Source organism: Calypte anna, chromosome 3 (genome assembly GCF_003957555.1).
Source record: "Calypte anna isolate BGI_N300 chromosome 3, bCalAnn1_v1.p, whole genome shotgun sequence".
Classification (NCBI taxonomy): domain Eukaryota; kingdom Metazoa; phylum Chordata; class Aves; order Apodiformes; family Trochilidae; genus Calypte; species Calypte anna.
In genome coordinates, this window is record NC_044246.1 from 9474990 (window position 1) to 9487446 (window position 12457).

The following is a 12457-nucleotide window of genomic DNA, read 5'->3' on the forward strand; positions in this document are numbered from 1 at the left end:
TTCCTAATATTTGTATTCTTTAGGAACCTGGAAGAGGTTGGAGAACACAGCCCAAGGGTTGCTGATGAGCACTCCTGACCCTGGATGAATAACTGAACAGAACCTTCCCATGGATGACAAAGGTGAAGAAATCTGCATGCCTCGGTGTTTTTTCCTGCAGAAGGAAAAACTTCTGGGACAAAGGAGTTCTCCATATCAGCACTCTACTGGGGAAGAAACAAGGGGCACATGTGGTCATGAAGATGGCAGTGGAAGGATAGATAATCTCTGCAGAGAGCTGAAATGGGGCAAAGAACTTTTGATTCTGGAGGGGGATAACAAAGTTTCTTCGCAGAGAAGGTTCCTATAAACCCTCCAGGGCAGGAACCAGCAGCTCCACCACCAATCTCTCTAACCCTTATCAAATTTTCATCTGTGGTTGTTTTCAGAGCCTTTATCATGTTTCCCTCTAAAAACCTCATTTCTCGCCAACTTCTTTTAAAGTCCTTCTCTTAAAGGACTATTTAAGTAGACCACCCACTAGCTCTTTCCCCTTTGCTCCCCGCTCTTCACAAAGTAGAATAGAATCAGCCTTCTGCCGCTGCTTTCTGAGGACAGGATACCTCCTGTGGCTGCCTCCAGCTCTCTGACAGGCAAGTACACTCAGAACTCATGAGGCCAGGCTACCCAGAGCTCTGGAGAAACGAGCATGGTTCCTCAGGGCTCTCAAGATGGTTGGCAAAGCCCTCAGCCAGCTGGTGACACGAGGAAAGTCAGAAAGGACACAGCCAGTGAGGACAGGGTGCTGGACCACAAGCCAGCTGGGGAAGTGCCAAGGTCAAGTGCTTCCAAGTGCTTCCTTGACAAGGTCATGGAGAGCACAGCAATCATCAGCACCTCTGAGGCTGTGGGGAAGGCTGGCACTCAGTTTGTGGTCCAGGGTCCACCCTGTTGCAGTGAGAGAGCTACAGACACCTTCAGCTTCCACACTGCATGGGGTATGGCCAGAGGTAGAGTCTCAGCATAGGCAGACGTAGCTCTGCTAGCATGAAAGTCCCCCCAAACCCAAGCAAAGCTGTATCAAATGCTGGGCAACCAAGAAACCAGCTCCCTGGAGAGAAGGGCACACAGCTACAGCTGCTCTTCTGTCAATCTGCAAAGGAAAGCAGACCTGACTTCTTGGGGCTCCTCCAGCTCTCCTGCTCAGACTGCTCATGTTCCCACCCCCACGGGTGGCCCTAAATAACCTGAGACACAACAGGAGGCATACAAGGCACAGTACCTGTCCTCCAGGTCACAGCTTTCCCAGGTGTCCCAGATTTACTCCCATCAGACATGTCAGATGGATGTGAGAGCAGGCTCACACCAAGAGGACAAGATGTTGGTACTGAAAATTAGAGACATGAAATGTAAAGCTCCCTTCCCACTCCTGGTTTGCAGAAGCATTCATTTGTGATGATGGTTTGAAAGAGTTAAGGCACAAGGAGGATGCTCAAGCAGAAAGGATTTGTGTGCAGTTTTCATCTAGTTTGTTTTCCTACACATTTTGGACAAAATTACATCTTGGGATCCCGTACAGCCCTATTTTTCCAGAGCTTATAGTGCCATTAAATATGGTAATTTTGTTGTTATTTGGATAAAGGTCCAATAACTATTTCATATCTTTTCTAGACAGGAAAGCAGGTTTTATTGTTTTGTTTAATAATGCTGTACAACACTTATAACATGGTGTTTTAGCACTTAGACTCCACAGTGTCTGTACTCTGACCTCTTTTTTCCCCCAAAATCATACTAATAATATCAATAAATATGAAGTTACCAGTATGCTTAGGGTTCTGGAGAGCTTAGTGGTTTGGAGAAGTATCAGTGTATTTGTGTTAAAATATATTCTAGAAACTTTCCAGAAACTGACATGTATTAACTGTGAAGAAAACAGGTTTAATTAGCATGTATATAACTTATCAGATTCTGGACAGTTTGTAGCCAATACACCTTTACAAGTGAGCTAAAATGAGTCCACATACCATTCTTTGTACCTGGAGGTTGAAATTATATAAAAACGTGCAATTAACTGAAAAAGCAGCACCTGTGTATAATTATAATATAAAAAATTAGCACTTTTCTCAACTGAAGTTTGCACGATTTCATTAATTACCTGTCTTACCTCTGGATCTGAAATCACAGTCACTTAAAAGCCCAGTGACAGGTGACAGACAGATTGCTCTTAGCAGACACACCCCTGATAACTAATGAGCTGATGGTTACTGAGGTTTTATGTAAAATCAAAATGCTTAAATTCTATTCTTCTGAGTGCATAGCAGCTCTGGTTTTTTTGTTTGTTTTTTTGTTTGTTTGGGTTTTTTGTTTGTTTTTTTTGCTTTTTTTTGCTTTTTTTTTTCGAGAAAGACCTCATAAATTAAATGGTGAGAGTTTGGGAATTGTTCCATGATTTGACTTAAAAATAACAGTGTAATGCCTGAAGTTCTTAATGAATCATCTCTCACCACAACTCATTTGAGCAGATAATTATTCCTCTTATAGGTTAGATTTTAAAGTGACCTCTACTATGTTCCAAATAAATCAGAAGCTTGCCTGTAGTCAGGTTGGAAAAAACCACCCCAACCCCCAGAAATTCTGAACCACATTTGTTTTTTAATATTCATTACAAACATTTGAAAAAGATGGGGGATTTAAGACAAACTGCTGTATTGCAATCATCATCTTGATCAATGAGTTTAAAGTGCCCTCACAGGAGGTAAACAAATGTAAAAAGGAAACCATAAAATATGGGGATGCACGGATCACTCCCAAGAATGAGGTGAGAATCAGATGGAACTGACACTATTACTCAGAATTATACTAGCATAAGCCCAGGCTTATGATACTAAGTCTCTGAAGGACCATTCATCACAATAAGCACTCCTTTCCCTTCCTTACCTTAGAAATGGCTCCTCTCTAGAGCACTGGGTTTGGTGATTCTTGTGTGGAAGCTTCCTGCCAACAGAGACTTCCCCAGAAGTGAAAGAGTAACTCACCAGCCACCTCAACTATTTTAGCTTTAGCAGACCAGAAAAACTAATCTATCAGACATCAGTTATAGCTTCCTGCTCTCTAACAATTTTGAACAGTTTATAAGGGTGGTAGAGTCCTGGTTTGGGCCAGGATAAAGTTAATTTTCTGTCTTGTAATTTTGCTTTCACCTTAGGCTCTTGTAAGCAGCTGCACTTGCTGAAATTAACAGCAAGTTTCTCAGTCAGTGTCTGCTTCTGGGACTGATAATGCCCAATGTTTATAGTTACAGCAGGACCAAGGACACTGCTCAGTTCTGAGGAACATCTTAAGCTCCAGAAAGAGAAAAGGAATAAAGAGATCACACCTGCAGCCCTCCTTTAGGGAGGAGCAGACAAGATAAATGACCAAAATTGACCAAACACATTATTCCATCCCATACATGTCATACTCAGTATAAATTTGAGGGATCACAAGGGTCAAACCTCTTCCCTTCCTTTTCTTCTTCTTCCTTCAGCCCTTCACTCTTCTCCACCTCTCCCTGTTTGCTTTGTCATCCTGACAGGATTCCATCCATTCCTCTGCCTGTGGTCCCAATCCATGCCACCTGAGTCTGTGTGTTCTTCCTCCAGCTCCCAACTGCTGCTGACTCCAGGAGTCCAGCCTGGACTTTCCCAGGGCTGCCCTGCAGCCTTGGTGGTGATGTGAGAGTTACTGGGGGAAAGGGGGAGGAACGTGATATCATTTTTTCTGTATATTTGTATATATTTAAAAATTTTTCCTTTTTTTTCATTACTGTTTCATTAAAGCTGTGTAGTTTAGTTTCCAACCCATTAGTCTCCCTTATTCTCTCTCCTTATCAGGAAGGGGGATTAAAAGAGAGCATCTGTCATTTGGTTAACTGCTGGCCCAGCATTAAACCCTGACAGGTAGTTAAGCACATTGAGCTTCTGCTCTTGCTCCCAGAGGGGTACTGAGAAGACACAAGTCTGACACGCTGGGAAAATAAAACTACCAGCATAAATAAACTTCCTGCATGGAGCAGCAGCCACTGAATAGATGGCCATGCCCAGGAGGTCCAAAAGTGAATTTAAGGAGCAGCCAGCTAGCTCACTGGTGAGGATAACAGCACTGGACCCTGCACTAAGAGAGACCCTTGAAGGCTTCCTCAGCAGCACCCACCACTGTGCAGATGGGATGACACCAGTTCAGTGCAGAGAGTGAACTGGGGAACAATTCCCCCAGCAACCCAGAACCCCAGAGAACTCCAGTTGACTCCTTTCCAAAACTTCAGAGCACAGCTTCTTCCCCCGTCAGGTGCTCTGTAGAGTTAACATGTGACTGTGGGTGACTTTAGCCCAGCACCCAATGCTTGATGCAGGAAACCAGGATCCTCCAAAATCAAAATCCAACAGAAGGTCGTAGTCCTCGGTAGCCAGGAACCAAGAGACTGACTCAGCCTTTTGCCACAGTGTGGCATCAGGAAATGACAAAAAAATATATCTGAAAACCATAGCAACAAGATATTAAGTTTATTTTTAATCTCTGATCCTTCTCAGAAAGCAGCAGAGACCACACGAAGTACAGAAATATTTTCATAATAAATGAACATTCTCAATGTGCAAGACATGAAGTCATTCCTGTCATGAATGAGAAAAAGACTGAATTCTTGCCAGGGAATCTGGATACCATAGCAGGACAGCTGAGGTGCTTGCAAATCTGGAACAACTGTTTGGAAATAATACCTTGTGTTTGACTTTGATCTCTCAAATCTCAGCCTTGCAGACTGGCTCTTTCTTCTGAGATCCTTCTGAAGCCATGAGCTTTCTTTCACCTACTCCTTGCCAAAGGCAAGCTACTCTGTATAGGAGAGCCTGCCCTACCATGCTGAAACCAGACTTTGTAGTATGATGAAAAAACAAACACTGACTTCTTTGAATCTTTCCAGGTACTTCAGATGTTGGCTGTCTTAGGAGCATACTCTTACTTCCAGTGGAACAACAGACCTGGCACCTGGCAGGTCACCAGGCAAGGTGGAGTGGGGGTAAGTCAGTGAAACCTACTCTAAAATGTTCAGTAATTGATTGTAAAATTAACAAAAAAAAAAAAAAAACCAAACAACAGGCCCCATTGCCCTCCTCCCTAAAAGAGTGAAAAACCAAAACAAAACCGAACAAATAAGCAAACAAAACAAGATAAGAAAATGCAAAATGCTTTGCTCCTTTAATGTCACTCCCTTTTCCTTGTATACTGCTAATTATACATTTACTTTAATGGCACAAAGCATGCAAAATATCCTCAAAGTGGCTCCTGGCACATCACTTCTCTCCTGCCCTTCAATTCACTCGTAGCATTATATTCTATCCTTGTCTGTGTTAAAAATGAACCAGTTGTCCAGACCATAGTACATTAGAGCAATAAAAAGGGTCTTTCCCTTCTCTGGGTCTTAGCATCATCTTGGCAAAAATGCAACAGCCACAGTGAGCAATGCAAAATGTTTATTTAGCTACTGATGGATTTATAGGGAAAGGTGTAAGGACAGGAGAATCACACAATGATACTTCCTCAGAATACCCCTGCAGCCTCCAGCAACTTTTGCTGAGGAAGTCTAATGCCTGAGAGGGTGACTGAGCATTTAATACCCTTCAATAAATTTTGTTTTCCCCTATGAATTTTCTAGTTCTGTTGTGCAGTTGAAAAAGCATATTTCTAAATAAATTTCTTACAGGCACAACCCTCTTCAGTTTGTTATGAATTCTCAGAACCCACATCCCGAAAGAAACAATTACCATTCAAATATCTTACTCATTGTAGTCTCCAGTTTTCCCTCAGGAATGAAGAAAAGAATAAACCTGACACATTCATATGACAAATGTGGAACGTGAAGCTCAGAGTTCATAACAATCCCCCTTGACACTTTGTGACAAAACTTCAGGACAGATACTGTATTTGGAAAAATTAAGATGTGAAATGGAAGGGGAAGTTTGAAAAGTTAGATAAACATGTTAGGAATGAAAGAGGCCTAAAAGTAAAGTAGCTCTGAGGCAAGAGAAGAGTTCTCTTCCATATTCCATATATACCGGTGATTCCATACATAACTCTGACATTACCAGGTCATTATCACTCAGATTTTTTTCAGAACTAGCACATATTTTCTAATGTCTTCAGTTTCACAAATTCTACATCTTACAAAGTTGCAAATTTTAAAAACGGAACAAAAAATGTCAAAAATCTGCCATCATCTGCTTAGAATGGATTACAGTGATGTACAAAAAAGCTTTGTGACTCTAAGTACTTGCCAGTAATATGTTTAAGATATGCTACATAGACATCATATGAAAAATTCTCATTAAGTCAAAAAAACTCTGCTCTATTTTTAGTCAGAAGCATTCTTGAGCCCATTTGTCAGGAAATTCTAAATGTAGCTGTACATCTAACAGTGTAGCTGCAATTATAACCATTATGCTTTATATAAGCCTTCTTTTTTAACATAAACTCCTTGCTTTTTTAATCAAGTCCCTGAATAAAATAAACAGATTAAAAGATCTGGCAGAAGAAATAAAGCCATTAGAAGCCTGCCCTCATTTCCTTGGCTTTTAGGGGAGTACAGTGAATTAACATTTCTTATGTATTGCAGCTGAAAAGATCATTTGTACAGACAGTTAGGAATAAGTAAGGCAAAGTCAACCTGCAGAAACAATCAGCAAAAGCAACCCAGAATAAAACTGTCTTGCAGTTGAAATTTAATTTGCATTAGCACTAATGCTTGGAGGGGAAGAAAAAAAAAAAACAAACCTTTTTATTTCATTGCATAAGTGTGGTTTCTGACTGCCTTGGCAAGTGCAACCTGCACACTCTTTGTGCCTGCCCTGTCCCCACAGGGATGCTCACTCTGACATAACCTGCTGCTCAGCATCTCTACAGACATCCTTAAGAACCACTCACCACCACAAAATATGTAACTTCAACACGCTTGGATCCAGTAACATCATGTCCTCCTCCTGAAGGAAAAACATCCGCGTGACAACTGAGCACATGAGTGGAATAGCCACCCTCTTCCTGACTTCTGGCAATTCTAAGCATCTGTTGCTTTCATGGCTTAGAAAAGGGCACACAGTCACCACAGGCACTTGCTTAAATGCTACTAGCTTCAGAGTGGCCATGAAGATAGATAAAAATTCCAACCAGATACCTCCAAAATCTGACTCAAGGTGTGCCTCAGGTACTAGCTCAGAAGCCTGATGCCTGCTACCCATCAAGCAACATCTGCCGCAGCGCAACTTCTTGAGGCATTTGATGTAAGTCTGCACTGTTCTCAAAAGATGAGAAACTACCCCAGTTCCCCACGTCACTCCTTGTAAGACGCAATGTGCTCACCTACAGCCAGGTGTCAACCTGCACCCCTAGGTCCTCCACTGGGGAGGGACCACTCTTCTCCAAGCCCCAAGTGCCGCATGGGGTTGTTGTGACCAAAGTGCAGGACCTGGCATTTGAACCTCCTACAACTGATCTTGGCCCATCAATCCAGCCTGTCCAGATACCCCTGTAGAGCCTTCCTACCCTGAAGCAGATCAGCACTCCCACCCAACTCAGTATCATCCACAAACTTACTGAGGGTGCACTCGATCCCCTCACCCAGATCATTGATGAGGGTATTAAACAAGACCGGTCCCAAAACCAAGCCCTAGGGAACACAGCTTGTATCTGGTCACCAACTGGACTTCACTTACCACAACTCTCTGCGCTCGGGCACCCAGACAGTGTTTAACTCATCAGACAGTAAACTTGTCTATGCCATGAGCCACCAGTTTCTCTAGGAGGACACTGTGGGAGACAGTGTCAAAGGCTTTACTGAAGTCTAGGATGAGAACATCCACAGCCTTTGCCTCATTCACTAGGCAGGCCACCTGGCCACAGAAGATCAGGTTAGTCAAGCAGGACCTGCCTTTCATGAACCCATGCTGTCTGGGCCTGATCCCCTGCTTGTCCCGCACTTGCCAGGTGAGCACACTCAAGATGAAACACTCCATCATCCCCATCTTGACCCCAAGGTCAAGCTGACAGGACTGTAGTTCCCTGGATCCTCCTTCTGGCCCTTCTTGTAGATAGATAGACATCACACTGGCAAGCCTCCAGTTGTCTGGGACCTCCCACTTGTATGGGACCTCCCCTGTTAACCAGGACTGCTGATAAATGATGGACAGTGGCTTGGGGAGCTCCTCCACCAGCTCCCTCAGTGCTCTCAGTGGATCCCAAGAGGCTTCATAGACTTGTGAGGGTCCAGGTGGTAAGCAAGCAATCTGCTTGCTAACTCCTTCCTCCTGGTTTATAGGGTGGTGGTTCTGCTCTCCACCCCTGTCTTCCAGCTCAGTGGGCTAAATACCCTGGAGCAAAACTGGTCTGACTATTAAAGACTGAGGCAGAAAAGGCACTAAGTACCTCAGCCTTTTCCTCATCTTTGGTTGCAATATTCCTCCTCACATCCAATAGTGATAGAGATTCTCCTTGGCACTCATTTTGCTGTTAATGTATTTGTAAAAACATTTTTTGTTGTCTCTTAAAACAGTGGCCAGACTGAGCCAAAGCTGGGCTTTTGCCTTTCTCATTTTTTCTCTGCATGACCTGAAGAGATCTTCTTGAGTTGCCTGCGCCTTCTTCCAAAGGTAGCAAACTCCCTTTTTTTCCCCGGAGTCCCAGCAAAAGCTCCTTATTCATCCACACTGGTTGCCTTCCCCACCAGTTTGTCTTACAGCACACAGGACAGACTGCTCCTCCACCTCTATGACTTCCTTCTGGAACAACATCCAGCCTTCCTGGGCCCTTCAGCAATGTCTCCCAAGCTGATTCTCTCAACCCTGAACTGGCCAAATTCTGCCTTCCAGAAGTCCATCATAGTAGTTTTGCTGACTCCCCTCCTTGCTTCTCCAAGAATCAAAACCTATCATTTCATGATCACTCTGCCCAAGGCATCCTCTAACATTTACACCCCCTCAAAACCTTCCCTGTTAACAAGCAGCGGGTCCAGCATGGTGCTTTCCCTGGTTGTCTCCCTCACCAGCTGTGTCAGGAAGTTGACTTCCACACACTCCAGGAACCTGTGGGACTGTTCCCTCTCTGCTGCATTGTATTTCCAGCAGACATCTGGATACAACCCTTAGGGAGATGCTGATTTTATCTCACTGAGCATTAGTTATCTGGAAGGGCTATGGTAGCCATATCAACTTGAAGTGGTTATCACCCATGCTGCTTACTAAATGGATTTCTTAGGACAGGCTGTCATGTTTCACTGGTGCTTTCTTCTCCACAAGGCTAAAAAAACAACTTGTGGTGTAGCAATAACTTATATAATCAAGAGGTGCAAAAGGCAGGAAATTCTACATTTGCACAATGGCTTCCTCCTCCTAGGGTATACAGCCCAAATCGTTTCAGAAGTGATGAGATCCTTGCACATAGGTTCAGACCCCTCAAGAAAGTGCTCTGTGTGATATAGGAAATAAGCACTGAAGAAGTCCATGAACCAGGCTCCTGTCTGTACTGTTGTAACATGAGCACCTTCTGTCTGCAGCCCCGTGTCCTGCAGATGGTGGCCTCTTCCCTTCTGCTGGACTAAAAGTTTTGCTCAACCTACCTTTAAATACAGAGGTGAGAGGTGATGGGACAGAACAAAGATTGCTGCCAAAGACCAGTCCAAATCATTCCCAAGTCAGCAGTTTCAGGATGGAGTGGACAGACATGCAGCTGCACAGCAAAGGGTATTATTACACTTTATTGATCAACGCTAATAAAAATAAGGGCTGCATGAATAAAGGAAAAGTTCAAACTGCTTGGAGTGTCAGTCAGCACTCCATGATGGATAGAATTGAGCATGCACAGGCTGCTTCTGCCAAGGATCTCCAGCTCCAGATAATGTCACTAAGGAAAGAAGTATCTTTCTCTATCAGTCATGCCCTTTAGTGTCAGAAAACCATGGCAACAATCCCAAATGTATACACAAGGTGCCTGGCTTTCAGAGGTGGCAGGGTGTCCCTGTCAATGGTGGAAGCCAATCAGGGCAGGGCTCTCGCTCAGCCGCTTTACCTGTAGAACACATTGGCAAGGCACAACAGGAGATCATCTGACATGTGGCTCTGCTGGACCATGGATTTAACCAAAGGTCAGTCCGGCCCTTGAAGGAAATCATGTTGGCAAGGCAGTGGGTGTATTTCAGCAGCTCTCACATTCCCTGTACTACCACCCTCATAAACATAACAGTACTGCACACCCACACAGCCTCATCCTGCTTGAGCAACTGACAGGCTAAAACTAGCTAGAACTAGTTATGCACAATTTTATTTGAATCGGGGATGCGAAGAGGAACATCCTACTATTAGTGTCTTCAAAACACATCAGGAGAAAAGCAGCAGAAGTGTAAGACCCCTGCTTCAAGAGCCTTGGACTCCTCCAGAGCTGGGGAACATTACCCCCGAGACCACACTCTGACATCCCAGGTCCCTGTGGGCCACAGCTGCAGGCTCCAGGCCACCCCAACCCATCACACCAGTGACCCCACCACTTTTAAGCTCATGAGACTCCAGCTCAAGTGTCTTCACTGATCCAAGCAGCCCTCTGCGTAGTTCTAATTGCACAAAGGGTAATGGATACTATTTTTAGATGAACTTTTAAAACAGAACTTCTGAAGCAGAACTGCGAGGTGCAACAGTAAAGCAGATTTATGATCAAGTGCCAAAGAGAGGGGGAAAAAAATTAGAACGCTACACATTGCCAATGGATATTTCAGTGTAGTTTGTGTGATTGGGATACTTGGAAAAGGGATAAATGACATCTAGGGAAAACCACAAGCTTTTTCTTAAGCTTTCTTAAGCTTTTTTCTTAAGCTTCATCAGACAGAAGATGCTCTGTTTGTGTGCTCTCCAGCATCCTGTAATGGGGCTAAAAAGAAGATGGAGACTCCCTACTTACAAGGAGTCACATGGACAAGACAAGGGGCAATGGGCACAAGTTGCTCCTGGAGAAATTCCAATTGAACACAAGTGGAAAATTTTTCACTCTGAGGACAGTCAGACATTGGAATGGTCTCTCAGGGGAAGTAGTGGACTCTTTCACTTTGGAAAATTTTAAGTCTCAGCTTGATGGGGTACTGGGACATATCATATAAACAATATTATTAGAAGAGTTGGACCAGATGATCCTTGACGTCCCCTCCAGCCTGACATTCTATGATTCTAATCCCACAACCAATTTACTGTTCCAAAGCAAAGCAAGATATTTCCTTCTTCAAAACAAGAACTTCTGCAGGCCAGGCCACCCCGCAGCAAAAGCAGTGTCCATCTTTCATCATCGTGGCCTTGTATCTCAGACATGATCTCCAAGGTCCCTTCCAACCCAAACCATTCTATGCTCTTGGGATTTCTTACTTTATACCTCAATGTTTGTCATCAGTTAATAAAATTTTATTTTTAAAACCAATTAAGATAAAAACAGACATTACAGACTTTGCCAAGAAGAGATTATGCCAATGATTTTTTTTCACATAATACAGCACATGTCCTATGTCTGTAGCACTACATACATCATACATGTTAGCTTTAGACAGGCTGAACTCCTCACAATTCAAACAATGCTTACTGATCTTTTAAAAACAAAGAGTAACTGCATTGAATCAGTGTGTTCCACGAATTCAGAGCACTGCCTTTGCAGCCTACAAAGATGACAAAACACTTACAGATTCAGACTGATTGTTTCTAATCCATCAGAGATTTAAAATAGCTTATCCAAACATACAGTAGCACTTTTCAGATAGCAAAACATAAAAACTGATTATATGTATAAGTACAGTTTCCAAACTCCTAAAACTACATTAAGAAATAACAGAAACCTTAAATTGTCTTAATTTCAGTGAGTGGAAAAGACTTTTATTTAGCACAGGATTAAAAGCAAAACATGCATATAAAAATAAATTTTTTTAAATTAAAAAAAATTTTACAAAGTCTGAAAATATCCCATTTCTCCTAGGAAACCAATGTGTTTCGAGACACTCTTTAAAATCAAAGAGCAATATTCAGCATCTCTCATCCCTGTAGTTCCTTTCTAAGATGGAAAAGGTCCTAAATTGGAATCTACCCTGTAATTCAGCATTTAGCAGGTAAACTTTGTTTTCCTGTAGCAGAATGTATTTTCACTGTATCTTGCAGAGCTGTGAAACTCTGTCCTCTGTTACTGAGCTCTACTTACCTCTTCAGATATTACTACAGGTGCAATTATGTACCTAGGGGATCACTTCCAGTCTGTCTACCTGATTTAGCACAGGACTTACTCCTCCTGAAACCATTGGTGTTTTGTCCAGTTTAGCTGTCAGTATCCCACACAAAACCATTTTCCAGATCATATCTTTTGAAAGCATTCTTCCACCTCCTTCCCCCTGCTGCCAGGGTACTTTTCTCTCAGTTGCAAATCACCTTTTATACTATTC